Consider the following 27334-nt stretch of genomic DNA (forward strand, 5'->3'; position numbering starts at 1 on the left):
TATTTTGGTCTTGTGTTTCAAGCACTAGCCAGTGTTTGGGGTTCTCTGTCCCCACGGTGAGAATGAGCTTTGGGGCCAGCTTTCAGGCAGGCAGAGCGGAGCCCGGGGAGAGCTCTCAGCCTGGTAAAGAAGGGATGCGGGAAGGCAAGGAAGGGATGTGAAAGACGACTGTGTTCTCCTCTCAGTTTTGCCCTACTTTTAGCATCTGAACAACACACAATGATTTCTTCATGTTCCTGGTTACTTTCTCCCACAGATTCATTTCACACCCGTGGGGCTTGGTGTTTTTGGAATACCACGACTCTCACCAGGTTCACCTTTCAATGTGCACTGACAACTGCACTCTGCTTGGCCGAAATAGAATTTCGTTTCCCCGCATCGTTATCCACGCTGGCTCTAAGAAAGAATTTTAAAAACAGTCATTTACTCACCCCTTCCAGACTAGTTGCCATGGCACCCTCTGGTCAAGGGAGTTGGGTGTTCGCAAGAGGGTCTTTGGGAGCCAACGGGCTCACACTGTGCTTGGAGGGAAGAGGGGGTCACACCATCAAGGGTGAGCCCGATTAAAGGGGCAGATGGAAGGGGCTGTCGGGAGTAAGGAAGCTGCCACCTACAGGGAGAGGCCTGCGGGGCCTGGCGAGGGCAGACCTGACAGCAAGGCCGAGCAGGTGACAGCACAGGGAACCTGGCCCTCCTCCTAAAAAAGGAGATGGGCTGAATGTCACCAGTTCCAAAGGAGAACGAGACTCACAACTTCGTGACTTGGTTTGTTTGGATGTTGCCTTCTTTCTTTTTTAAGTAGTTCAAACCAGGACAGTTGCTGTCAACAAAATCGTATGAGTTATTATTATCATAATTTTAGACTTGAAAAGACACGGTCAATTTGTGATCAGAAATTAGAGCCCAGCAGCTGAGAATTAGTTCTACATACATTGGGAAGTGGCTGATGCCCTCAGTTCTAATTCCCAAAGAGAGGTCAGGACAGTGGGGACAGGTGAGCAGGGCTTCCGGAAATCAACAGCAACGGGAGAGGCAGAAAGAGATGGGTGCTTTCAAGGGTAACAGGCCAAACCCAAGAGGCTCTATTTTCTAAATTTCCAACTCACTCGAGGACAGTCAGGGAAAATATACTGGACTACTGTGACCTCATTTATGTCTAGATTCATTTGATAGCTCACACTTATGATTTTTTCTGTTATCTGCTACTTTCCTTTTTGGGCATCAATTTTTTTCTATTGAGTTATTTTGAACAGATACCTTTCTATGGCATAGGGCGTACTTTTCTTACCAGGGCACGGGACCACAAACACAAAGTAATCAGCTGTGACCAGGTCCCTTGAGGCAAGGCTTAGAGGATAGCATGGGGACACTGGTACACCAGGGTTCATCCCAGACCAGGGATATGGACTGGTCCTGCAAGCCAGAGCAGGCAAAGCATCATCCATCTAGGGAGTCAAGTAATGTCTGCAGATTGGAGGGGCTCAAGGGACCGTGTCAGTTGTTAGAGAACCCTCCACTGGCTGCCAGCACCGAGAGTCCTGAGGGAGCTGCACACATGCAGAGGACGGACCTCACGGAGCAGGCAGCACTGGTTCCCAGACAGGCAGGCCCAATCAGCCTAGGTTAAAGCCAGGCTAAGGGCTCCCTAGCCCCTCATCTTGGCCCTCTAGATTTTATTACTTTTATGGCAAAAAAAGGTTAGATTACTCCAAAGAAAAGTTTATCTACAGAAAAAGTCCTCTTCCCTCAGGCTCAGAGCAGAGCTGCCCCGCGCAGCCCACCAGCATGGAGGAGCTGGAGGCCAGTGGCAGCCGCAGGCCCATCTACCCTACCAGCCTCCAAGTCCACCATGCGGACTCCCAGCAGAAGAAAACGCAGACAGATGACCCAAAGTCAAGTCGAAAAGGCAGGACCAAAAGAGGCCAGAGCTTCAACCTCTTGGCTCTTCACCCCATGAGTTTCATGCCAATCACGGTGACCTGAGAAAGTCATTGACCTGACTCATATTGGTCCATCTTGTCCTCGGAGACAGAATAGAGAGAGAACCTCGAAGTGCTGCAGCCGGAGGTAACATGAGCAGCAGGGCTCAACCTCAGACGGTCAGATGTGCATTTTTTCTCTCCCTGTGTCCTTCATGCCTGGTCGCTGTTTTCTATGAACATTCTAATACGGAATCTCCACAGCCACCCATGCAGGATATGTTTCATCATTTTCATTTAATAGATGGAGAAATTAAGACTGAAAAGATTAAGAAATTTGCCCCAGGTCAGATGGTGTAGAATGTCTGCTCCAAAGCCCGTGTTCTCCCTTCTTCACCGTGTTTCCGAGGGTGTGTGGGCAGAGAAGAGCCAGAACTCTCTCTTTTTTTGGCAGGGGGGTTGGAGGGGTGGGCAGTCTCCCTCTGTCACCCTGGCTAGAGTGCAGTGGCATCATCCTAGCTCACAGCAACCTCAAACTCCTGGGCTCAAGTGATCATCCTGCCTCAGCCTCCCAAGTAGCTGGGACTACAGACGCATGCCACCGCACCCAACTAATTTTTCTATGTTTAGTAGAGGCGGGGTCCTGCTCTTGCTAAGGCTGGTCTTGAACTCCTGAGCTCAAGAGATCCTCCCATCTCAGCCTCACAGAGTGCTAGGATTGCAGGCATGAGCCACCACGCATGACCCCCAGAACCGGTACTTTTAAGAAGCATTTCCTACCTAAGCCAAAAATAGCCTTAGCCTTTCTTTGTCACCCAAGAACATCAGTACGAATGCCCTCCATTGAAATATGTGTTCCATTTCAGCCACACTCCTTGAAGTATGTAGGACTGTCTGCCCCTGGACCAAATGTCTCCAAATAGCTGTGCATTTACTGGTAGTTTTCCTTCCAGTACAGCTTGCCGTAGTCTGTATTTCTCAGCAGCTTCCAGGTTTTTCAGTATTTTCATACACGGCTGCTGTGAACAGGCCTGAGGATAACTGCCTTTCCTATGAGAAGTTCATGAAGCTTTTAACTGCTCAAAGACCTCTTCTCTGACTTTAGCATTCACAGCTATCCTCTAAAGAGCTGGAGTCACCAAACACCTAATTTCAGCATCACAGAGGTACTTTCTCTCAACAGCTTACTGATCAAATTGGGCTTACATATTAAACTGTATATCATTTAAATTCTGAATTTGAGGTTTGCGGAAAAGGTGCAAAGATAGTGCAGAGAGGTCCCCTATAGTCTTCCTAATGTTAACATCTTATGTAACCACGGTAGGTACATTTGCCCAGACTAAGAGATCAACACTGGTTGTATACATACTTTTAATATGCTATAGGACATGGACACTACATTATGTAATAGCTATTTTCCGATTTTCTAGGTGATCTCATTTGCATGTAATAGTCTAGAAGCCAATTTCCTCTTGATGTCTTAGATTATGAAGCTCTTTGTGAAAAAGTATTCTACTTCCTCCTTCCCCAATGAGAGGCTTATAGCTAGGGCAAGTCCAAATGTTTGGTCTTTTTCTCTTTATTTTAGAGCTGAATTAAAAGAAAGAATGAAATGCACTTACAAGAAAATAACAGCAAAGTATGTATATAATTTCACCATCACTGGTTTGACTTGTATATTCAGTTTTTAGGCTTGACTCAGGAGTTAATTCTTTTAGGCTTGACCCAGGAGTTAATTCTATCTACTTAATAATGGAAGAATAAATGTATTAGTTGTTGCTGCATTAATTTCATTTGACTCAGTGGATAAAATCCATCTTGCAATTTCTTTCTTTCTTAGATTTCAGTAAAGTGGAATATGGACATTGGGAAGTGTGCTTATTTCTAAGGAAAACGATTAGCGTAGGACTATCTTATCAGTTCTCTATTTAGCACGTGTGTAACAGCCAGATAATATAAACAAAACAAGGTGGAGCAGGAAGCAGTGAGGGGAAGAGAGAAGAAAATATTTTCATGAAAAGACATGGAGGAAACTTAAATGCATATTACTAAGAGAAAGAAGCCAATGTGGAAAGGCTCCATATTGTGCGATTCCAACTATATGACATTTTGGTAAAGACCAAACTATGCAGACGGTGAAAGGGTCAGTGGTTGCCAAAGGTTAGGGGTATGACTGGGCAGAACACAGAGGATTTTAGGGCAGCGAAACTGCTCTGCGTGTTATTATAATGGTGGATACGTGTCACTGTACATTTGTCCAAACCCATAGAATGTTCATCAAGAGTAAGCCCTAATGTAAACTATGGACTTTGAGTGATAATGACGCTATCAATGTAGGTTCGTGGATCATAACTAATGTGCCCCTCTGGTGGTGGGTGTTGATAATGGGGGGCTGTGCCTGTGTGGGGGTAGGGGGTATGTGGGATATTTCTGTTTCTTCTGTTCAATGTTTCTGTGAACCTAAAATTGGTCTAAAATATAAAATTTAATAATTTTTTTTTAAAAAAGATATTTTAAAGTTGAGTCAGAAAAGAAATCAGTTAAATGTACTTTAGAAATCCAGGTGACAGAAAACAAGGTAATAGGGAAACCAGAAGACTTCAGTATGTTAGGTTAGGACCCCTGGAACCAAATTCCCAGAGAGATTTTGGGAGGCCCTGGGCACAGCACCTTTAGGGAAATAAAGAACAGGATGGGGTAGAGAGAGGAAGTGAATTGTGATGTTGTTGCAGCAGAGCCTCAGGCCATACAATGGGCAGCTCTGCAGCTGGGATGGTCCTTTATAGTGTTCCCAAACTGAGATGGGGGCTGGACTCTGTATCCCCACATCTACCAGCCCTTGGACGCGGGCTGTCCGTGGGAGGGGGCATAAGTTTGGTCAGGTCAGCTTCCTCCATCTGAGGGCAACTCCCAGAGATGGGCTATGCCCTGAGCTGTCTGCTACCAATGCTCCTGGTAGCTGGAACCGTGAGGTCCTTGGTCCTGTGGGAGGAATCTGGGTAGCACGTCAGAGCGTCTATTATATACGATATCCTCAAATTCAAGAGGTGAGAATGTTTCAAGAAGGAGTGGCCAACTGTATGGAATATTTCTGAAAGGTGGGGTTAGAGAAAGATACTGATATGGCAGATGAAGGACATCGGTGATCTCAACCAGAGCAATTTCAGTGGAACTGGAAGGACACAAAGCCAAAGGAAGAGACCTAGAAGACAATGGAAGATGAGAAATGGAAACAGCAATACAGACAATTGTTGGGAGATTTTTATCAGTCAAGAGGAGCAGAGAGATTGGATGTTAAGTGGAGAGAGATGTGGGGTGAAGGGAGGTTTGTTATTTGTTCTAAGTTGGAAGATACTACAGCGTGTTTGTTTGCTGACAAACAAAATGACATGAATGATGGGGAAGATTGAGATGCAAGAGAGGGAGGGGGTTGTTGGAGGAGTCATGTCCTTGAGGAGCTGAGAAGGACTAGGGTGCAGGGCAAGATTGGAGGGGCTGGCCTTGGATAGAGGGAGGGGTACACCATCCAGAATAGTGACAGTGTTGGCCTTCAGGGAGATGACTTTACCTCCCTGCCCATATGTGACAAAAGAGGAGAGAGATATATCAATCCCAAAGGGGGCCGTCAGATTCTCTGTCCCTGGAATTGTAGCAGGGATTAAGTAACAGAGGTAGGTCTAGAAATGCCTGTTGAATGGTGATTTGAACCCAGGCGCTAACGACTGGCTGCTTTCCACCCATAATGTATTGAGGGAAGTGGAGAGAACACGAAGTAGATGTGTGCAGAGAAGAGAAATGAGACAGGCTTCCTGTGACTTTGCAAGTCCAACCCCTCCCTGAGGCCTGCCTGTAGACCTCTTATATGCCACCAAACACCCCTTTGTCTTTCCTACAAATGTCCCCTTCTTGCTAAATTTAGCTCCACTGAGATACTGATTTTTGCAAGGAGAATCTTATCTATGATATGGAGCATTGCCTGATTGACACGCAATTAGCGTCCGGCCAGACACCCAGAAGACACTGTTGATAGGGGCCGGCTACAGCAGAGAGAGCTGCCCTGCCACGTGGCTCAGGCCCTTTCCTAGAACTGTACCATGGATTTCGTACATGTTCCTTCTAGTGCCATTCCACTAATAAAAAGACTGGATGCAAGAAAATGTAAAACCTACGGAATAATTAAGATATATATAATCTATTCTTCAATGAATAGTATCTAGCCACTCACATGAATTCTTTGAGGACTAGCTAGAAACATAAAGCAAAATAGGACGTTGATTTTAATGCCCATTATAGCATTGCAAAAAAAATGCATTTGGGAAAAAGGTGGGCAAAATACACCAAAGTGGTAATAGTAGTCATGTGTTAGGTTAGTGGGAACATGTGTGTTTCCCCTTAATTTTTGCTATTTTAATTATAAAATGTGGCTATATTATGTAGACAATTTAAAATAACTCTTCCTCCTAATGCTCAGACCTGGGAGTTCGGGTGGTTTCCAGAGGGCCCCCAAGCCATCACAGATCATATGGCTATAAGGAAGGAAAGAGTCACTCAAGAAGTGGGGCCAGAAAAGGCCATCAGAGGAAGAGGTTGTTTGAATCAAAGGGGACATGGACCTCCTGCCCGGGGACATGAATTACAGTCCCTCAGCATAACCCAAGACAAGAACTGGGTGGCTACCAGAGCACAATCGGATCTCTCGGCCTGTTCCCATCGTAGGATACTGCCCTGAAATAGCTGTGAACTGGAAGAAAAGGCTCGCTGCGTCCTCCAGATGGGCACATGTGGCTGATTCCTCCGACCGGCACTGCCCCGCCCCCGGCCCCCTCTCACGCCTGTTCCCTGGGCCTCCCTCAGCATCAGCTCCTGAAAGCTCCAAGGGTTTTATTAGGAACCACACTGAGCACTGACCCTGAACTTCATCTTTGCTAAATTCTCCCAAATTAATTTAATGAGGATTCCCTTTGCCCCCCAGGGAGGTCAGTTTAAAGGCTGTCCTGAGACTCTTCTTTCATAGGGAGGTGCAACAGGGCATTAAGTGGCTCGCTCAGAGACCCGCTGGCACAATTGGAACAGGAACTTTGTGTTCCTGTGCCTCAGAACTTTTCTTAGCTCACTGAGCCTGGCCGATGTCTGGAGAGTGGGGGGAGGATTTGTCACCCAAGCTCTGCCCTGAGAGAGCAGTCATGCTTCCCTGCACCCGCTCGCTCCCAGAGCTTCCTGGTGTTACAAACCCATGGAGCCCTGCACACTCCTCCAGCTGAAATAGAGGCCAAGGAAGAACGAACTGCTCTGGGGTTCAGGTTCATCAAACCAATCAGACACCTACTCCAGAGGCTAAAATAGAAATTAACTATTGGCTTTGTGTGTGTGGATAGTAATTAGCTAAGGCAGATAGAAGCATGCTAGCAGGAAGTTCTTCCTAGAGAGCGAAGGAATGTGAGAATAACGTGAGTGGAGAACCCCACCTGCAGAGGACTGGAGCTAGTTATCAAAGAAATGGAAATTACTTCGTATTTAGTACAGGCCCCGTGCTAGGTGGTGAGCAAAGCCAAGGTGGTCAGATGTCCCATGTGTCAGATACCCACTGCCAGGGACCAGGGATGCTGGTCAGGTAGGCTGATGCCTTGGTATAGTCCCAAGGGAAGGTTTGGACTGGCCTGTGTGGTTTCCTCGCAAGTCCAGATAAAGGCAAAAGGCAGGTACAGAAATCACATACGTGGATGGGTGCCCGGGGTCACACCTACTGGTGGGTACCTGCAGAGAAGCCAAAGGAGTTAGCTGGGCCGCATTGCCCCTTACCCACCTGCAGGTCTCTGCTTGAGCGCTGTTTCCTCCCAGAAACCACCCTTGACTCTCAGGACTGTGTTAAGCTCCCCTGTTATATACTCAGGTGATAATTGCACCATTGCTTGGTTAATGGTCTGTTTCCGTGAAAACAGGGATGGGGAGAGGGGCTTCTCTTTATGTTCACCATTGTGTCCTCTGCCCAGCACTAACTAGCAGGCTCTCTATAAACATTTAGTTAGCTAATTCCCTTCACAGCACTCGCCACATCGTAAGGGGGTAAGTACTTAGGTAATTATTTCTTCACTACCCTCTTCCTTGCCAGACGGCAAATCCTAAGAGCACAGGAGCCTCCTTTATTTTGTTCGCCGTCACATACACCCTCGGTACAGAGCTCGCACAGGATGGCAACCAATATTGGTGGCAGAAATAAATAATAAAGGAATAAACAAACATGAATAAAGGTCCAAAGACCTGGATGTGGAGAGAGAAAGGAAGACAACACTGAGAGGTTAGGAGTTAAATATATCCAAGAATGGAGCCAGGAGAGAGGAAAGTGAGAAAGTCAAGGACTTTTGTACCAGTGGGTGCAGGATGCCCGGACTCTCCTTTTCAGGTATTGACTGGTGGTGTGTGTAGTTAAAGGAACAGGGAAGGCAGGCAACCATAGTACAGATGACTGATCAAGTCCAAGAGCCTCTTTATTCTAGAAGGAAAGCTAAGCCATTTATTTCCTGCTCTGCAAGGTATAACGCTGGGATCCCTTTCTGTTGTGTGATGAAGCCTTAAGCGCCTAAAAAGTCTGGGTAGCAAGGGGAAGATGGCTTAGCAACCAGCCCATTCACACGTAAGTGCGGATCCCAGACTCTTGGCTGGGAAATGTAGCGCATCTTGCTGAATCCCTGAATCACAAAGACCTGGCTAGTAATGATGCCACCTTCATGTCTGGTAGGTAGAGGTTTAACATGCATTATTTGGAGCTGTTTCTGCTGGAACTTCTACTCCTTCTTCTTCCCAGGTGTGAGTGCTGAGGCAGGGTTCAGCAAGGATTGTGAGGCTGCCCTTCACAGCAGGGTGACACGGTAGATGAGGTCCTCCTGAAAAGCTATGTGAGGCATCTCTCATCTCTCTCTCTTTGCAATAAATCTCTCTCCCCGGATCGCTAGACGGTGCTTGCCAGAGTTGGCTGTGAACACAGGGACTCTCCGAAGTTAAGAAAATGCGGAAACAGTGTGAGTATTCAGGAAGGATAAACCGAGTTCCAGATGGGAATTGCTGGAACAGTCTTTTTCTGGGCCATCTCTTCCTCCTTCCACTGCCATTCTAAAACTTGTTTTAACGGGCTGCTTTTATGAAATTCCTTCTCGTCCCAAACTTCTGCTTGCCATCCTCCTGGTTGCCAAAAGTGGGAGGAAGAGCACTGAATTTTTAAAGCAACTGTCAGGCCCCCACCATAACACACACACACACACACACACACACACACACACGCACCCCAAAACACTTTATCCATTTTTAGCAGACAAAGAGGGAAAAGAAAAAGCAGATTTTTGTAATGATCTATCTTATTGCTGGTCAATTCATTTGGATGGTGACTGATAGATTTTGAAATAGAGCCTCATAGTTTAAGCTGCCTGCACTGTGACTGACTCAATCTTGTTGCAAAAACAAAGTTTTTGTCATTAATACCTTGTAGGACTTCTTGGAGAGTAGAGGTGGCGTGTGCTGTAGTTTCAATTTATTTGTGCTAGTTTTGCTAGTTTTACCAGTCCTTGGGGAGAATAAACCAAAATTTCTCCTTTTTTGTGTATATGTGTGTGTGTGTTGGGGGGATTATTCTTTTATTTAGTACTTTAGTCCAAGGCATCCAAGAAAATTTTCAAGATAAATTTACTTACTTTTTTTGTTTTTAGTTCAAATGTCACCAATGTTGGGCTTCTTTATCACTTGACTAGCCTAAAAAAAATTTGGGGCTTCCATAAATTGCACTGAGTGGATTTAAGCTGTTTTCTAATTTGGCTTTAATCACAGCAACAAAAAATACATATACAACAAAAATTCTTTAGTGTTTTACAGAAGTGAGTCATTTATATCTTCATTCAAATAAAGTGTTCATGATCAAGGCTATGAATTGCTATTTCCAGGAAGGAAGAAAAAGAGTCATTCCCAAATTTGAAACTCTTTAAAATTATCTCATTCTGTTAATAAAGGGGACCCAGCATATGTGTTTACATGCTGGAGGCATGTGCAGTCGTAGACTCATGCTATTGTCATGCTCTTGTCCTGAATTCAGCTTCCATTGACCTACTAGTGGCATGAGTATGGGTCGGTCATTTCACCTTTCTGGGTAGCTGTTTCCTTCTGTGGCACATAGGGTGACTGCACATGCCAGCTTCTAAGGCCCCCTTTAGTTCTGAAGTGCCGTGATACTCCACATAAGGAGAACATTTAACAGCATCTCATCCAGGGCCAAATCTGGCCCACTACCTGATTTTGTGTATCTCACAAATTAGGAATGGCTTTAGCATTTTATATATGTGTGTGTGGGTGTGTGTGTGTGTGTATTTTTAAAGTATGATCCCATTTTCAGGAATCTTTGGCTATTCCCTTTTTTAAATTTTTTTTTTTTTTTTTTTTTTTTTTTTTTTTTAGGAACAGGGTATCACTCTGTTGCCCAGGTTGAAGTGCAAAAGCAGGATAGTAGCTCACCGTAACCTCCAACTCCTGAGCTCGAGAGATCCTCCTGCCTCAGTCTCCTGAGTAGCTGAGACTATAGTCATGAACCACCATGCCTGGCCTACATTTTTACTTTTTATTTATTTATTTTTTTCGAGACAGAGTCTCACTCTGTTGCCTGGGCTAGAGTGCCATGGCATCAGCCTAGCTCACAGCAACCTCAAACTCCTGGGCTCAAGGGATCCTCCTGCCTCAGCCTCCCGAGTAGCTGGGACTACAGGCACGCGCCACCATGCCCGGTATAATTTTTTTTCCTCTATATATATTTTAACTGTCCAGCTAATTTCTTTCTATTTTTAGGAGAGACGGGGTCTCGCTCTTGCTCAAGCTGGTCTCGAGCTCCTGAGCTCAAATGATCCATCCACCTCGGCCTCCCAGAGTGCTAGGATTGCAGGCGTGAGCTACTGTGCCCGGCCTGGCCTACATTTTTAAATGGTTGGGAAAAAAATAGTATTTCATGAAACATGAAAATTACATGAAATTTATATTTCAGTTCCATAAATAAAGTTGAATTAGAACACAGCTATGCTCACTTGTTTGTTTATTGTCTACAACTGCTTTTGCACTACAATGGCGGTGTTGAGTAGTTGCCATGGAGACCGTATGGCTTATAAGCTTAAAATACTTACTCTCTGACCCTTTACTATAAAAGGTTGCTGGCCCCTGATCTAGTCCAACTGCTTGACAGATGAGAAAATTAAAACTCAGAGTAAACTGACTTGGCCAAGGTCCTGGTTCATGAAGACAAAGTTAATAGGAAGAAAGATGCAAATGGCCATTTTGAAGCATCCGAAGGGACAAAAACAATTAACAGTAAACAAAGATTGAGGATGCAAAAGTCATTTCTTCCTCAAATGCCAAAGGATAATGTTTAATGCAAGAGATAAGGACAGAGACATTATGAAACCCACAGAGTAGCACACATTCATTTGTGCGGAAGAACTGATTATTTTCTTAATCTGGAATCAAATTACAATGGGTTGATGAGGAGGATTTGGGAAGTGGACAGATTACATGAGAAATGGCTCGAGATTCTTCATACTGATAAGACTCCAGGAAACCTACAACCAAATTCAGTGAAGGAAATGGAGGCGGACATTAGCAATGCTTTAGTGGGTCTTTTCAAAAGCACAGGCCTGGAAGGATGACGCAATGCTACGTCTGGGGACAGGAAGCCTGGAATAGGTTGGAACTTCCAGTCAGACGGAGGTCTAGTGTTAGAAAATCCGAAAGCCCTTTGTGGCACGAAGCCTTGACTTAGAATAGCAAGCTTTGTCAGAGAGCTTGGCCCTTGCTAACGACAGGCCTCAGATCCAGGCAAGATGTTAAGCAGGAGCAAAAGAAATGTTGAGTTTGTGCCATATCAGTTTTAGAAAGGTTTAAACAAAGTCTCACGTGAGAGGTAAAGCTCACCATCCTCCAATTTCCACAGGAAGGATCTTTTGCCTGGGAACTTATTGGTGGTGCATAACAAATATTTCAAACTCAAGCATAAATAGGGGAGAGATGAAACTTCCAAGGTCCACATTGTTGGCGATTCACTAGGTGCCAAATATTACTCCTATGAGAAGGGCCTTAAGCAGTTAAAATATAAAACTGAACTTGCCAAACAGGATTTGTCCTGTAAATTCAGATTATTGACAACACACAATATGTATGCTGCTGAGTCAGTGAGAGCCAGAAGGTTACTATCTAAGTTTAACTCCATGGCGAGCTGCCCAGGGTTGCACCAAAATCCACTGCTTGAATTCCCATGTGACCTTGGAAAGGTTGCCAAACCTCTCAAGCCTTATTGTCTTCTGCTCTAATAACAATAACAACAATAGCACCTACCTGTGGGCTGCTGGTAGTATTTAAATAAGATTTAAGAGGCAAAGTACTTAAGAGATGTTGAGCATTAATAAGTGCTCATTAAATGCCCACTGCTCACTGTTGGCTGCATCATATAGCAGATTAGCGAAGAGCATGGATTTCAGTGCAAATGGTTCCGGGTTAGAGTCCCAGCTTCACTGCTGAGTAGTCTTGTAAATGAGTAAATTGCTTCAACTATTTGAGCTTCAGTTTTTCTACTGTAAATAGTGATAATTATAGTTACCTTAAGGGGCTGTTGCAAGGACTAAATGAGGAAATGTAGTGCTTGGGAGAATTTTTAGCACTTAGTTATCATCATCGTCCTCATCATCAACATTATTATTTATTGGTTCCCTAGCACCAGTTTTGGTTCCCTAATACTGTTTGTTCTCAGAAATATTCTGAAGACAGCCTGCAGCACAGTAACCCTGTTATAAGATGCATTCTTGGCTGGTCATGGTGGGCCGTGCCTGTAATCCTAGCACTCTGGGAGGCGGAGGCTGGAGGATCGCTTGAGGTCAGGAGTTCAAGACCAACCTGAGCAAGAGTGAAGCCCCGTCTCTACTAAAAAGAGAAAAAATTAGCCAAGTGTGGTGGCATGCACCTGTAGTCCCAGCCAATCTGGAGGCTGAGGTGGGAGGATGGCTTAAGCGCAGGAGTTTGAGGTTGCTGTGAGCCAGGCGGACACCACGGCACTCCAACCCAGGTGACAGAGTGAGACTCCGTCTCAAAAAAAAAAAAAAAATGCATTCTTGGCACACAGGATATAAAGATTTTTTGCATAAATGATTCGATCAAATGAAATTTTTCCAATAAGTTAGTGAAGTGCAGGGTCCAGGATGCTTGTAGAAAATGACCCCAGAGACACCCCCGCCTGCCCTAGGCAGAGCCCAGGAGGCAGCTTGTATCCTGTTCCTTGGATCCCCTTGGCTTCAGAATCGCCAGGTTCTTGCTTCTTGTTTTCTCACCTCCTTTCTGCTAAATTCTGTTATCCTGGTTTCCTATCAGGCTTCTCGGCATTTAGAACACACGGCTACCCACCGCCTCGCCTTCCAGGGAGAACATAAACGCCTCTCTCATCTTCTGCGTCAGCGATAAGACAGACGCCTTATGAGGAAAGGGTGCTTTAATATCTGGCCCAATCTCCCGTCTTCCGTCTTCGTTTGGGGAGCTGGACTCTGTTTCCTACCATTACCAGATTTGTTTACTTATCTGATACTCCCCAGATTAAATTGCCAGTTTCCCCACTGATGGCTCGACAAGCCTGCTCCGCCTGGGACGCTGCCTCCTCGCTCTCGCGTCTGCCACCTCCTTCACGAGGAGCAGAAGGGGCCAGTCTGCTGGGATTAAGGAATTAGGGAAACAGGTGCTGTAGGTAGCAGTGGTGTCTCGTTTAGCATACATCGAGATAAGGTCGAGGTGTCATTTTGGCAAGATTTCTCAAGAGCGGAGGGGCTCTTCTCCCAAATAAGCCAGATCAGAAGGTTTGGCTAGTGGTCTGTTTTATGGGTGGGACACTAGGGAACGAATAGCACAGGGAACCCAAGGCCCCGCATTCATAGGTCCATGTCCATGGGGATCACTTCAGCTCACCGCTTCGTTTTACTGATAAGGAAATCAAGACGTACGGTGACATCCCAGAGTCTCAGAGCTGGATTCCAGCCAAGCCAAGGCAGGAGTTCAGCTCTCCTGACTCTCAGGCCACTGCTCTTTCCTGCTGATCCACTTTGTTGCCTTCTACACTTGTGGCTGGAGTGGATTCTCCTTGGAGCCTTTCCTTTTTGTTATATGCAACCACAGCTCATTTGGGGTGAGCCCAAACTGTCTTCTTATCCTTGGGTCCCAGCTAATTTCTAGTCTTCTCTGTATAAGTCATTCTCTCCAGACCTAGAGATTCCTCCCAGTGGTTTGTGGTCAGAACAGATGCTTATTTGGGATGAAGGATTGGGCTGCCTGGATCCAACTGGCAGAAGGTTTTGTAGCGTGGAGGGTGAAGTCACTGCGTGTTCTCGCAGCTTGGGTAAGGCCCGGAATCCAAGTCCTGATAGAGAAGCTGACTCTGAGCTAGGCCAGAGACCAAGCAGGCCTTAGGGCCCAGGACCCCCAGCCAGCCCTCCTCAGCAGTCAGTCCTGCAAGACAGTCTAACAACTGCCCTGTTGCCTTTCACCCATGGTTGTGCTAGGTTGAGTCAAAGGGTGATTATCAGGACTGTGTCCCCAGGAACCACTGATACTAGGCTGTAATGGTATGTACAAAGAGGGTGGCCAAAGACAGGAGCCCTGAGGGGAATGTGGGAAGCCAAGGAATACAAGGGTGTCAGAAAACCAGACAAGACTTTCTGGAAAATGTTTGTGTGTGCAGGTCTGTCCTGTCTCAGTCAAGACCACGTGGGCACGTCACTTAAGCTTTTCTACAGTTCTTGGAAGTAGATGTTGTTCTCCCCATTTTAAAGACCAGGAAACTGAGACTTGGAGACGTTATTTGCCAAAGTTACACAGCTAGTAAGTGTCAAGTCAAGACCGGAGCCCAAGACTTCTGACTCCGCAGCACATGGTCTGTCCAGGTTACCATGCTGCCTTTTAGAAAAGTCCATCTACGTTCACCAGAGAACTTTGGCTGCCATACATGGCATGGCATTCTGTAATCACACAGCCAAACACGCAGACCTAGGATGGGAAGGATGCCAGTCATGCAGCACAATTCTAAATACATTGGTTTCCTTTGCCACAGAGGTTCTTAAACCATGCACTGAAGAGGGGCCTTAGAGACTTCAGAGGAGAAAGAGAAGGAGGATGGGCAGAGGCCACCTGCTGTCTGCAGTCAACCTCCAACACCCCATCCCTTCAACCAGAGCTGCTCATTTCTCCGAGTTGGAGCCATATGCTTTAAAATGGTTTAGACAACCTCTGCTCTTCCAGGTGCCAAGGCTTAACACCTTGCACAAGAGGGAACTCACAAGCAAAGTGGGCTCCAGGGTCCTCTAGAGCTAAGCAGATGAAAACATCTGGGCAGTGCCCCTGAAATTGTCTTCTTGGCTGAAGAGCCCTGCAACACCAATAAAAGAGTGATGATCCAAGCCTAGCACAACCACAAGGTAACAGCTGCCTTAGAATTTCTTCACCTTCACTCATTCATTCAAGAATAATTAAATCAGAACCATTACACATCTGGGCCAACAAACTGGTTTTTACAGAGGCCCCAGCAGACCATGTTGTGGGACAAACAGGACAATACATCTGATGTCAACCTCGAAAGATTAAAGGAGACCCCCAAATCACAGCTAGTGATCTGTCAGACATGAACTTATCTAAACTTCTTAACGGAGGTGCTGTTTGTGTTTTTGGCTGTCATCACCTCTTGACATAACAAGTTCGGTAAGTTGCCACCACCCATGCACTTCGTTTTACCTGCCTGGTATTTACCTCTCTCACTTTCCAGGGGTAACCCCAAGGTGCTATGTGTTGGTAAACAAACTCAACCTGATGTGGCTGAAGCACCAGTTGAACAAATAATTCTTGAATTGACAGTCCTGACAGATGGCATCATTGCAAATGCATATTGGCCAGGTTTCAGTCTGTTAAAATCCTTTCTGAGGGAGGGGTTACCAATGTTCTGAAATCTTGGACATGCTGACCAGCTTTTCTGTTTTTCAGATAGGTCTCCTCGGGCAACTTTCAAATCCTTGGCATTACAATTCACAATTGGAAAGATGTGGAAATAACCCAAGTGTCCATCAATACATGAGTGAATTAATAAAATTCGGTATATGTATACCATGGAGTACTATTCAGCCATAAAGAACAATGATGAATTAATACCCCTTGTACTATCCTGGATGGAGCTGGAGCCCATTCTATTAAGTGAAGTATCACGAGAACGGAAAAACAAGCACCACATGTACTCACCATTAAATTGATACTAATTGATCAACACTTATGTGCACATGTGGAAGTAACGATCACAGGGTGTTTGGCAGGTGGGAAAGGGGAGGAGGGGATGGGTAAACTCACACCTAATGGGTCCAGTGCGTGATGTCTAGGGCTTGAGCATGCTTGTAGCTCTGACTTGGGTGGTATAAAGGCAATATAGGTAACCAAAGCATTTGTACCCCTGTAATATTCTGAAATATTAAAAAAAAGACATCAATAAATATAAAAAAAATCCTTGGCATTTTTGAGCAGCTGTAGTAGGGTGTGTTGGTTGCTTCCCCACTGTTACCTGGGTTCTTGCACAGAGCCTCACCTTTGTCACCCTAGCCGACCCTATGTGTGTTTAGAAAAATGTAAACAATCTATCTTTCAGTATACTGGGGCCAGAAAAATATCATTCTGACCACCTCTGCCCAAGTTGTCGGCAATTCCCAGCCCTCTTTGATGTCTGCTAATGTTATTCACTCTCACATGCCTCAGTTAATAGGTACCATGGGGGAATAAGGGCACAGTTCCAGATAAAGAAGTTCTGAAAACTGAGAGTATAACTCTTTAAGCTCCAAAACGTTTTAAAATTTGTATCCATTTGCAACCCAAGTTTCTTCATGTAGATCACACAGGCCCAGGGTTCAAAACACGGCTTCACTAAAACAAATATTTTTCTGTTCTGGTCCAGCCTGCTAGTGTGGAACTGTGGTGGCATGAAGAGGAGATGCTGCCTCTCCCGTAGTGGGAGCATGACTGCCTGACGGCTCCAAGGCTGCCCCTCTGGGTCTACCATCGCATCTATGCCGAAGCCATGTTTCCCATGGTCTGCTCATAGCCAACGATTGAGCGTGGTAGGGTTCCTGCAGGACATGGGATTCCCCAACCAGGGGATGCTGGCTCAAGAACTCCCCTGCAGCCTGGCTGCAACTTTCTTAGACCTCGGCTGCAGTCTGAGATTCTTCCACTTAACTCTTTTTCTCAGGGGTCAGACCCGCACCATGGTCTGATGGCTTTTCCACCTTTGCTGGCTCCTCCCTTTTTCTCCTTCACGGGCATTGCTCTCAATAAATGCTTTGCTCGTCTAATCCTAATTTGGTGTCTACTTCTTGGAGAACCTGAACTAACAAAAGAAACTCCAGCTTTCTAGCCTCTAAAGTCAGCTCCACCCCATTGCCATTTACTTCCAATGGGTGTCTCACATGTGTTCATGAACATGGGCTAGACAGCATCCACTCTCTTCCTCCCTTCCTACCTAGCTCTGACTTCCTGGAGAGATGCCTACACCACGGTCTTTGATTTTTCCAAAGCCTCACGAGGTTAGTTGCCACCTCTTCTATTTGTGGGGCCTCTGACACCCACTTCCTGCAGATGCTTCAGAAGTCAGGGACAGTAGAATCCTGCCATGGTCTGAAGCCCACTGTGGACAGATGTGTCCAGATCTATGTGCTCTGATGAGTCCTTTACTTTCACTTGTTATAGGGGCCCCCAAGTAGAGCTGTGTGGTGCTCCCAATAACACATTTTGTCTTTTGTGAGAAGAGGTCACTTTTTGGGGGTCATTTTGTATTTCAAAGATTTTGGGGGCACTTCTAGAGTCAGAGTTGTAGTAAAATATAAAGAGTTACAGATATTGGAGTACAGCAAGGTTGGGTTTACAATACTTTGTTTGTAGGTAATGCCCAAGTTAAGGAAGAAGGAAACTGAAATAATCTAGTGTTTACCCAGCGAACGGCGCTAAAGAAGCTACTCTGAGTAGGCTTGGGAGATTTCCAGAAAAAATAATGGCCACAACTAATGAAATTTTTTGAATGATAAATGTACACATACCTAAAATAGACACATGTGTCATAGCAGACACTGTTGGTTCCACCAGGTCCCCTTGTGCGCCTTTACTGTTTCTGTGTGTCCTTTCCCTGGCTTTTGTGTGCTGTTACCTCTAACGACCTGCCACTGTGAACTTTTCTTTGGAACACTTCCCTCACAGTACCGGAACTCTTTAGCTGCACATACAGAGAGCCAGAAGCATCTAGAATTTCACAACTGGCCAGGCCACCCTTATCCCATGATTAACTGGTTTGGGACTATGAAAGCCTGGCTACCTTGCCTCAGGTTGGGACAAAGTTTAAAAGACTTGTGTAAATAGAAATTTATGCTATGTTGCTGCATTAAAAACTTAAAATTTTATTTATTTATTTTTTAATTTTATTTTTTCACTTCTTCTTTTTCTTTTTCTTGTACCACAGTAGCTCAAAAACTAAAAAAACTTAAAATTGAAAATTGCGAATTCTCAAATTAAGATTCAAATTTACTAAAATTTCCATCAAATTTTCAGTGCAATTCTTGGGAATAGACATTATTAAAACTCTAAAATTCATCCAAAAGAACAAAGGTATAAAAAAATTGTTAAAAAAAAAAAAGAGAGAGAACTAAGGAGGTCTTCTCTCACCAGATATTAAAATGTATTATAAAATTACAGTAATTGACTATAACCAGTAAATGACATGGCTCTGGTACAGAAATATAAAGAGTGGTAGAAGAGAATAGAAAGTAAAAAAAAAAAAAGGGACCCAAATATTTATATCATCATTTAGAGTATGCTACTGGTAATGGTTCATATTATTATGAAAATATTGCTCAATGAATGATATTGGGAATAAAAAGATAACTCATCCCAAAATTAAATAAATTTTAAGTGAATTAAAGTTTTAAAAAGAACTTTAGTCTTCTAGTAATGACAGGCTAGGCATTTCAGATCAACCCTTGTCTCGTGCTGAAAACAATTAGAAAATATGAAAAAAGCATAAAATCCATCTGCTTGAAGGCATCTCAGAAAGAAGCCAGTAAAAAATGGCAGGGTTGAGATCAAGAGAAGACATAAACACAAGGTAAGCCCAGCATTTGGGGACACCTTATTCCTAGAGGTGTTGGCCAGTTTCAAAGTGGGTGGCTGAGAGGCTGTAGACTACAGCACTTCTGAGAGCCTGGAGGAGCTAAGGAAACAAAAATTGGAGTGCAAGGATAAGTGAAAAGAAAAACTTCCAGTAAACGCCCAGGACATTGGTTTGGGATCCTGAGGAGTTGTGTGTGGACAGTGGGTGAGAATAGATAAGCCATCACATGGAACACGGTTTCTAATCATTTCACACTCTCAGATGGCGTTAGGTTGATCCTGGGTTGTGAGAACCCTATACTACCTCTTAAAAGTACAGGTATATTTCATTTTATTGTGATCTGCTTTACTGTGCTTCACAGATACTGCATTTTTTACAATTTGAAGGTTTGTGGCAACCCTGCATCAAGCAAGCCTACTGCTGCCATTTTCTCAATGGCAACACGCTCACTTCATGTCTCTTGATAATTCTTTTAATATTTCAAACTTTATCATTATCATTATATCTGTTACAGTGATCTGTGATTAGTGATCTTGGATGTTACTATTATGATGTTTTGGGGAGCCATGAACCACACTCTAAGACAATGAACTTAATCAAAAAATGTGTGTATTCTGACTGATCCACCAACTAGCTGTTCCCCCATCTCTCTCCCTCTCCTTAGCCTCCTTATTCCCTGAGACACAATAATATTGAAATTAGGCCAATTAATAACCCTACAATGGCCTCTAAGTGTTCAAGTGAAAGGAAGCGTTGCATATCTCTCACTTTAAATCAAAAGCTAGAAATGATTAAGCTTAGTGAGGAAAGCACGTCAAAAGCTGAGATAGGCAAAAACCTAGGCCACTTGTGCCAAACAGCCAAATTGAAAATGCAAAAGAAAAATTTTTCAAGGAAATTAAAAGTGCTACTCCAGTGAACATAAAAATGAGAAGAAAGCAAAACAGCCTTATTGCTGATATGAAGAAAGTTTGAGTGGTTTCGATAGAAGATCAAACCAGCCACAACAGTCCCTTAAGCCAAAGTCTAATCCAGAGCAGCTCTCTTCAATTCTATGAAGATTGAGGGAGATGAGGAGATTGACGAAAAAAAGCTTGAAGCCAGCAGAGGTTGGTTTATGAGCTCTAAGGAAAGAAGCCCTCTCTATAACATAAAAGTGCAAAGTGAAGCAGCAAGTGCTGATGGAGAAGCAACTGCAAGTTATCCAGAAGATCTAGCTAAGATCATCCATGAAGGTGGCCACACTAAACAAAGGATATTCAAAATAGACAGAATTACCTTATATTGGAAGAAGATACTATCTAGAACTTTCATAGCTAGAGAGGAGAAGTCAACGCCTGGCTTCAAAGCTTCAAAGGACAAGGCTGCCTTTTTTGTTAGGGGCTAAGGCATCTGGTGACTTTAAGCTGAAGCCAGTGCTCATTTACCATTCTGAAAATCACAGGGCTCATAAGAATTTTGCTAAGTCTACTTGGCCTGTGCCCTATAAATGAAACAACAGAGCTTAGATGACAGCACATCCGTTTATACCATGGTTTACAGAATATTTTAAGTCCACCGTGGAGACCTACTACTGAGAAAAAAAGGATTCCTTTTGAAACATTACGGCTCACTGACCATGCACCCAGTCACCCGAGAGCTCTGATGGAGCTATACAAGGAGATTAATGCTGTTTTCATGTCTGCTAACACAACATCTATTCTGCAGCCCATGGATCAAGGAGGAATTTTGACTTCCAAATCTTATTATTTAAGAAATATATTTTGTAAGGCTGTATCTGCCACAGATAGTGACTCCTCTGATGCATCTAGGCAAAGTGAATTGAAAACTTTCTGGAAAGGATTCACCATTCTTGATGCCATTAAGAACATTCATGATTCGTGGGAGTAGGTCAAAAGATCAACATTAACAGGAGTTTGGAAGAAGTTGATTCCAACCCTCATGAACAACTTTGAGAGGTTCAAGATTTTCAGGAAGTGACCACAGATGTGGTGGAAATAGCAAGAGTGGCACCAATCCTGTCCACAGACGGCGATTTCTCAGATTTGCGGGAGATCAAAAAGCAGCTACTGCTTATTGCAGGCCTTAGCCGGGAGCGGGGCCTACTGCACAGTAGCAAATGGTCGGCAGAGTTGGCCTTCTCTCTCCCCACCTTGGCCCTGGCGGAGCTGCAGCCGCCGCCGCCGCCCGTTACAGAGGAGGATGCTCAGGATATGGATGTGTACACCCTGGCCAAGGCCTACTTTGATGTTAAAGAGTATGATCGGGCAGCGCATTTCCTACATGGTTGCAATAGCAAGAAAGCCTATTTCCTATACATGTATTCCAGATATCCGTCTGGAGAAAAAAAGAAAGATGATGAAACAGTTGATAGCTTAGGCCCCCTGAAGAAAGGACAAGTGAAAAATGAGGCTCTTAGAGAACTGAGAGTGGAGCTCAGCAAAAAACACCAAGCTCGGGAACCCGATGGATTTGGCCTCTATCTCTGTGGTGTGCTGCTTCGAAAACTGGACTTGGTAAAAGAGGCCATTGATGTGTTTGTGGAGGCCACTCATGTTTTGCCTTTGCACTGGGGAGCCTGGTTAGAACTCTATAACCTGATCACGGACAAAGAGATGCTGAAGTTCCTGTCTTTGCCAGACACCTGGATGAAAGTTTTTTCTGGCTCATATATACACAGAGTTGCAGTTGATAGAGGAGGCCCTGCAAAAGTATCAGAATCTCATTGATGTGGGCCTCTCTAAGAGCTCATACATTGTTTCCCAAATTGCAGTTGCCTATCACAATATCAGAGATATTGACAAAGCCCTCTCCATTTTTAATGAGCTAAGGAAGCAAGACCCTTACAGGATTGAAAATATGGACACATTCTCCAACCTTCTTTATATTAGGAGCATGAAATCTGAGTTGAGTTATTTGGCTCATAACCTCTGTGAGATTGATAAATATCGTGTAGAAACGTGCTGTGTAATTGGCAATTATTATAGTTCACAATCTCAGAATGAGAAGGTAGCCTTATATTTCCAGAGAGCCCTGAAATTGAATCCTCGGTATCTTGGAGCCTGGATGCCGATGGGACACGAGTACATGGAAATGAAGAACACCTCAGCTGCTATCCAGGCTTATAGACATGCCATTGAGGTCAACAAACAGGACTACAGAGCTTGGTATGGCCTTGGGCAGACCTATGAAGTCCTTAAGATGCCATTTTACCGTCTTTATTATTACAGACGGGCCCACCAGCTTCGGCCCAATGATTCTCGTATGCTGGTTGCTTTAGGAGAAAAGTCAGCCATTCTACCTTCTGCTGGCCGTAGGGGCACTGAGTACCCTAGGAAGAGGTCAGGGCAATGGATAGTAATGACCTTGCTCTTGGATTTGCTGAGCATGACCCCCGTTCTGATGTCAGAGATTAGGTTTAAATGGAGTGAAGCTATACATTTATTCACACTCTAGGGAGACAATCTTCCAAAATATTTTTGAGAAGGAGTCTTCTATAGTAAAAGCTTTCAAAGAGGAAGTACTTACTAAGTTAGATAAAAGGGCAAAAAGGATCTCACTGAGCTTGGAACTGCTGATGGCCCTTACTGAGAGCAAAACATGGCTCTAGTGTTAACTGTACTCCTACCAAAGCAAAGCAAGGAGACAGGATTACAGATAACTTCATGGATATTGGAAATACCTTTTGTGACTATACAGATAATAAACTCACTTCAAGCTGGTCTGTTTTAATAAATTTTCAGTATAATTGTTTTTTCCCTCCTATTTCCAACAGCATGTTTTTTCAGCCTTTATCTATCTAGGACAAGGTAAAGGGAATCATTCTTGTGGTGCTCTTGGAGCATTTCAGGCCTGTGCATATGTATTCAGTAGGAAGTGATATGCTGTGACTATAATGTCCGCTGTAATGAATTTATACAGTAGATGCTATAGATCATTCTGAGCTCAGAGTCCAGCCTTCATTTTTATTCCGAGGACATTTGTTATCTATTCACCTCCTAAGGTATGACACTTCATTTTATATTAAGGAAGGTTTAGAATACCTAATGCCACTTGAATTCATTTCTCACTAAGCCTTCTTAGGCTAGCTGTACACTAGTTACTGGTCTCCAGTGCCGTGCCCATGCAGGGCTCCCATGGGCCAGAATGATGTTTGGTTTTCAATTTTCCTGCCCCTTTTTATAATTTCTTTTAATGGTTTTGCTACATTTGTAATTCAAATAAAAGTGAACAATAATATCTTTAATATAAAAAAAAGTTCATATTCTTTTTCAATTCCTGTGTTAAATATTGGTGTGAAAACAAGCTTAATATATGAATGAATGAGCTCTACAGAATTACGGTCAAGTCAGTAAGAAACGAATTGTTTGTGTGCTTATTAGGAATCTCATTAGAAATTTGAAAGCAAAGGCAAAATTTTGAAAGTGAAAGATATTTTTCTTACCGTATTTGGAGCAGTGGTTTTTTTATTCTGATTTTTTTTAGCTTATCAAGATATATGGTTTCCTATAGGATATTGACTGTATTTCCAAGGCACCAAATTTCTCCTAATCTATTTACTCATGTAATAAACATTTATTAAGTACATCTCTGTGCCTGGCTCTGTGCCAAAGGCTGAAAATACAGTGAGGGACTAGACCAGAGTCCCTCTTACCAGATGCGTCATACTTAGCAATGCATCACTCAGGATATCCTGTGGCCAATTCGCAAACAGAAGCCACTCCCTCCTCCAAAATTCAGGAGCCCTTTAGTACACATTCAGTGCACCAGAAATAATAACACGAGCTTGCAGGTAGTCCTTCAAAAATGAGGATTAGGGGGATGGGCGGTGGGTAAACCGGCAACTAAGGGACACAGGGAGCGTTGTAGAGGGGAAGGGCACGCCTCTAACCCTCGCTTGGGTGAGGCAAAGACATAAAATGTAACCATAATGTTTGTACCCTCATAATACCCTGAAATAAAAAAAAATTTAAAGAAATGAGGATGTAACTCTCTTCCTGAAGTGTAAAAATATCAGTTTTTCTCAAGTATTTCTGGAACTAAAATTTTAAAAATTTGAGTCTTGTTTTAAAACATCTAGGCTTTCCTAAAAATAAATAAAGCTGCCAACGATCTCCCACCTTAAAGCACGTGAGGCAAGAGTGGGTGTATGGACCTAACGAGGACTGTGCTCCCTGGCTGGTAGACAATGCATATAGAATGCATAGCCCCACGGTGACTCAGCACAATGACAGATAGATACAGGCCCCCGATTGAATGGGGAGAGTCACGCATCAGTCACAACATAGCCTGAGAATAATGGATATTTGGGTAGCAGTTTTCTCTTGTTTCCTGCTCAGAAAGGGTGAATGCCAAACAGTCCCAGATCAGATGCTGTGGCGATCCCAGGTTCAGGTGGAGCTGAGTCAGCAGGTCCTGGTGAAATCACATAGACATACAGAGACTGAGGCCATCACAGTGTGCAGGTGGCCTGGCCAGGCCTGGGATGAACAGGTTTTCTGGTCTGAGATGGGGATTGCTTTTGCTTATCTATTGCTGTGTTATAAAACACCACGAAAATTAGTGGCTTAAAGCAAATGCAGTACTTCTCAGTTTTTCATGAGTCTGAGGGTGAACAGGCTCCGCTGGGCAGCCCCCTGCTCCCCGTGCGGCAGCACACGGGCATCACACGGTCACACTCACCTGGAGCTTGGTTTGGACTGATGGTCTGCGGTGGCGCCTTGTCCTTCAGGGTCTCAGTCCACATGGCCTGTCGATGCTCAAGAGTCTAGCCTGAGCGATTTTACAACGTGGCCGATGACTTCCGGAACACTGGCCGATGTGTTGGCACTAACGGGGCCTCTGCTTGCATTTCTGCTAATGTCCCTTTGTCCAAAGCAAATCACATGGCCCGTTCCAGAGTCAATGCAGGAGGTGCTGCACACACTGACTATTTCAAGGTGTGGTTTATTGGGGGCCACCAACCTAACAGTCTGCCAGCAAGGGACCAAGACCAGGAACTAGGGATGGGATGAGAGTGTGAGAGAGGGATGTAGTGGGAGGATGTGGTGGGACAGAGGCGATCACAGGAGCCCGGCCACCACTCAAGACAGTGGCCCGACTGGAGCTAGGGGTGAGGATGAGGAGGTCACGCTGAGGATGTGAACAAAGGGACTGTGGCTGATTAAACAGACACAGTCTATAGCAGGGTCAGACAGCAGAATTAAAATAAAAGAAATGAGGTAGGAAGTGGCAAGGCAGAAGCTAAGCAAGGATAGAAAAAAATGCTGATTTCTTATAAAGAGATGAATTGGGAGGACAACACTCATGCATCCGTGGTGCCATTGTTATTTTTTTAATGAGAAAGCTTGGATTTTCCAATTGGCCCCGACTGCACTCTCTCCAGTGTCAGAGGGATGATGGCCTCGAGGTGGTCAGGGACTCCCTGGAGCCCTCACTGGGCCCTGCTGCTCCCCTCCCATCTTTCCTGGTTCTCTGACCCCTCCCTTCTCTGTATCCTGGTCCCAAACATTTGCTCAGGTGCTCCAACTTTGAAGGCAGATTTTTTAATGCACCTTAGGCCAATTCTACTTTCATGCATGTTTTAAATGTTTGTAAAAAGTTGAATATGAGTAATTTGACCAGTAGACGTACATAGTGAGAGGAGAGAAGTCTCACTCTAGTTCACAAGGTCCCACATGATCATCTGGCCTCATCTTCTGCTACCACCACCGCCGCCAGTCACTCCAGCTGCACCGGCCCATTGTCCTATGATGGGGCCTTGTGCCTGCCACGCAGCCCCTGTTTGGACATCTCTTCTCCTAGAGAACCACGTGGCTCTTTTTTCCCCAGATCTTTACTAATATGTTGTCTCACTGATTATTTTCCTGACAATATTTAAAATTGCAAGCTACCCTTTTTCCACACATCACCCTGTCCTTCTTCCCTGCTCTGTTTTTTAGAGAACCCTATCGCCACATAAGGATGTATAGATCTTATTTGTTTGTTGTACTTGTTTATTTGTCTGATTTATTTTGCATCTTTCCATGATCCCAGGGTAATTCTAACATGTGGCCAAGTTCACAAGGAGCAGGTTTAGGGCCAGGGCACAGGCTTTGGGGTTATGCAGACCTGGGGTCTAGTTCTGCCTTCCTGCCAAGAGGCCCTGTGACCTTGGGCAGTTTCTTAGCTTCTGGAAACCTCATCTGCAAAATGCACGTCATAAAAGTCCTTATCTCCTAGGTTCCTGTGAAGGTTAACGAGACATGCAAGCACAGAGCTCAAGGTCATGGTGTCTGGCACGTGGTAGGTGCTACGTAAGCAACAAGGCTTTTATGAAGGGAACTCAGCTGTCCTCCTCTGCCATGGTGGTGTCGCTGCTGCTTAAGAACAGTGTCTGGGGCTAAGCATTCCTGGCTGCAGTTACTGCCTCATTTTCTGTTGGCAGAGATTGCTGGGATTGCTTCACAATGCACTTGTCCTCTTAGAGCCCCAGTCTCTCCTGGTGTCAATGAACTTAGTCGTTCATCAGACTGCACCGACTTCCTAGAGCAAAGTGAAGAATGTTGAAATTGTAGTTGCCCAGAGTACCTGGCTAGGTAACACCAGCAGGAGAAAATGAATGCTGTGAAGTTCCTTTTGATGTACATTGATTATATTTGAATTTTTCATTTGAAAATCATTTGAAAGAAGTGTATCAAAAGCATTTTTAAAAAACCTTTCTTTCTAAGGGAGAGTGCATCACAGGCAATCACCCGAGATTCTGGCTCTAGGCACCTCATCTCCTCATGGAACCTTCGGGTTTACACCAGGGACATTTCTAGGATTTCATGATGCTGCCTGCTATTTTGTTTATTTCGGAACCTCTTCTCAAAGAGCCTTATATTAAAATGAGTTTGCACTAGAAACAATTTCTCTCTAGCTTATTCTTCCTGTAAAGATCTGATTAACAATAAAACAGAAAGAGATTTTTAAAAGTTTATTTGTTACTTATTTAAAACATAAAAGTATTTATAGAGCTCTGGTCACATGGGTGATCCAAACCCACAAATGTGGCCTTCAGAATTTATATTCTATCAGAGAAATCCGATTTGCATGCAGCTTGCTGCAACAAAGTGTGGTAAGGGCTACTATAACAGTATAAACAAAGCAGGCAGGAAGAGCCATGACTTCCACCTGGATATGGAGGTGGTGTTCTCAATCGCTTTGCAGAAGAGAGGTGTCACCAGACGCAGAAGAGAGGGAGAGAATCAGCAAA

General features: G+C 44.3%; 1 pseudogene across 1 annotated transcript; it reads left to right on the forward strand.

Annotated features, from left to right (window-relative positions):
- Positions 1-1785: 1785 nt before the first annotated feature.
- On the forward strand, positions 1786-26646 carry LOC105809683 (annotated as a pseudogene). The gene is made up of 3 exons (XR_001137456.1): positions 1786-1906; positions 21100-22439; positions 26565-26646. The product of XR_001137456.1 is annotated as a cell division cycle protein 23 homolog pseudogene (transcript).
- Positions 26647-27334: the final 688 nt, after the last annotated feature.

This window comes from Propithecus coquereli, unplaced genomic scaffold, assembly GCF_000956105.1.
Source record: "Propithecus coquereli isolate 6110/MARCELLA unplaced genomic scaffold, Pcoq_1.0 Scaffold2, whole genome shotgun sequence".
Lineage (NCBI taxonomy): Eukaryota > Metazoa > Chordata > Mammalia > Primates > Indriidae > Propithecus > Propithecus coquereli.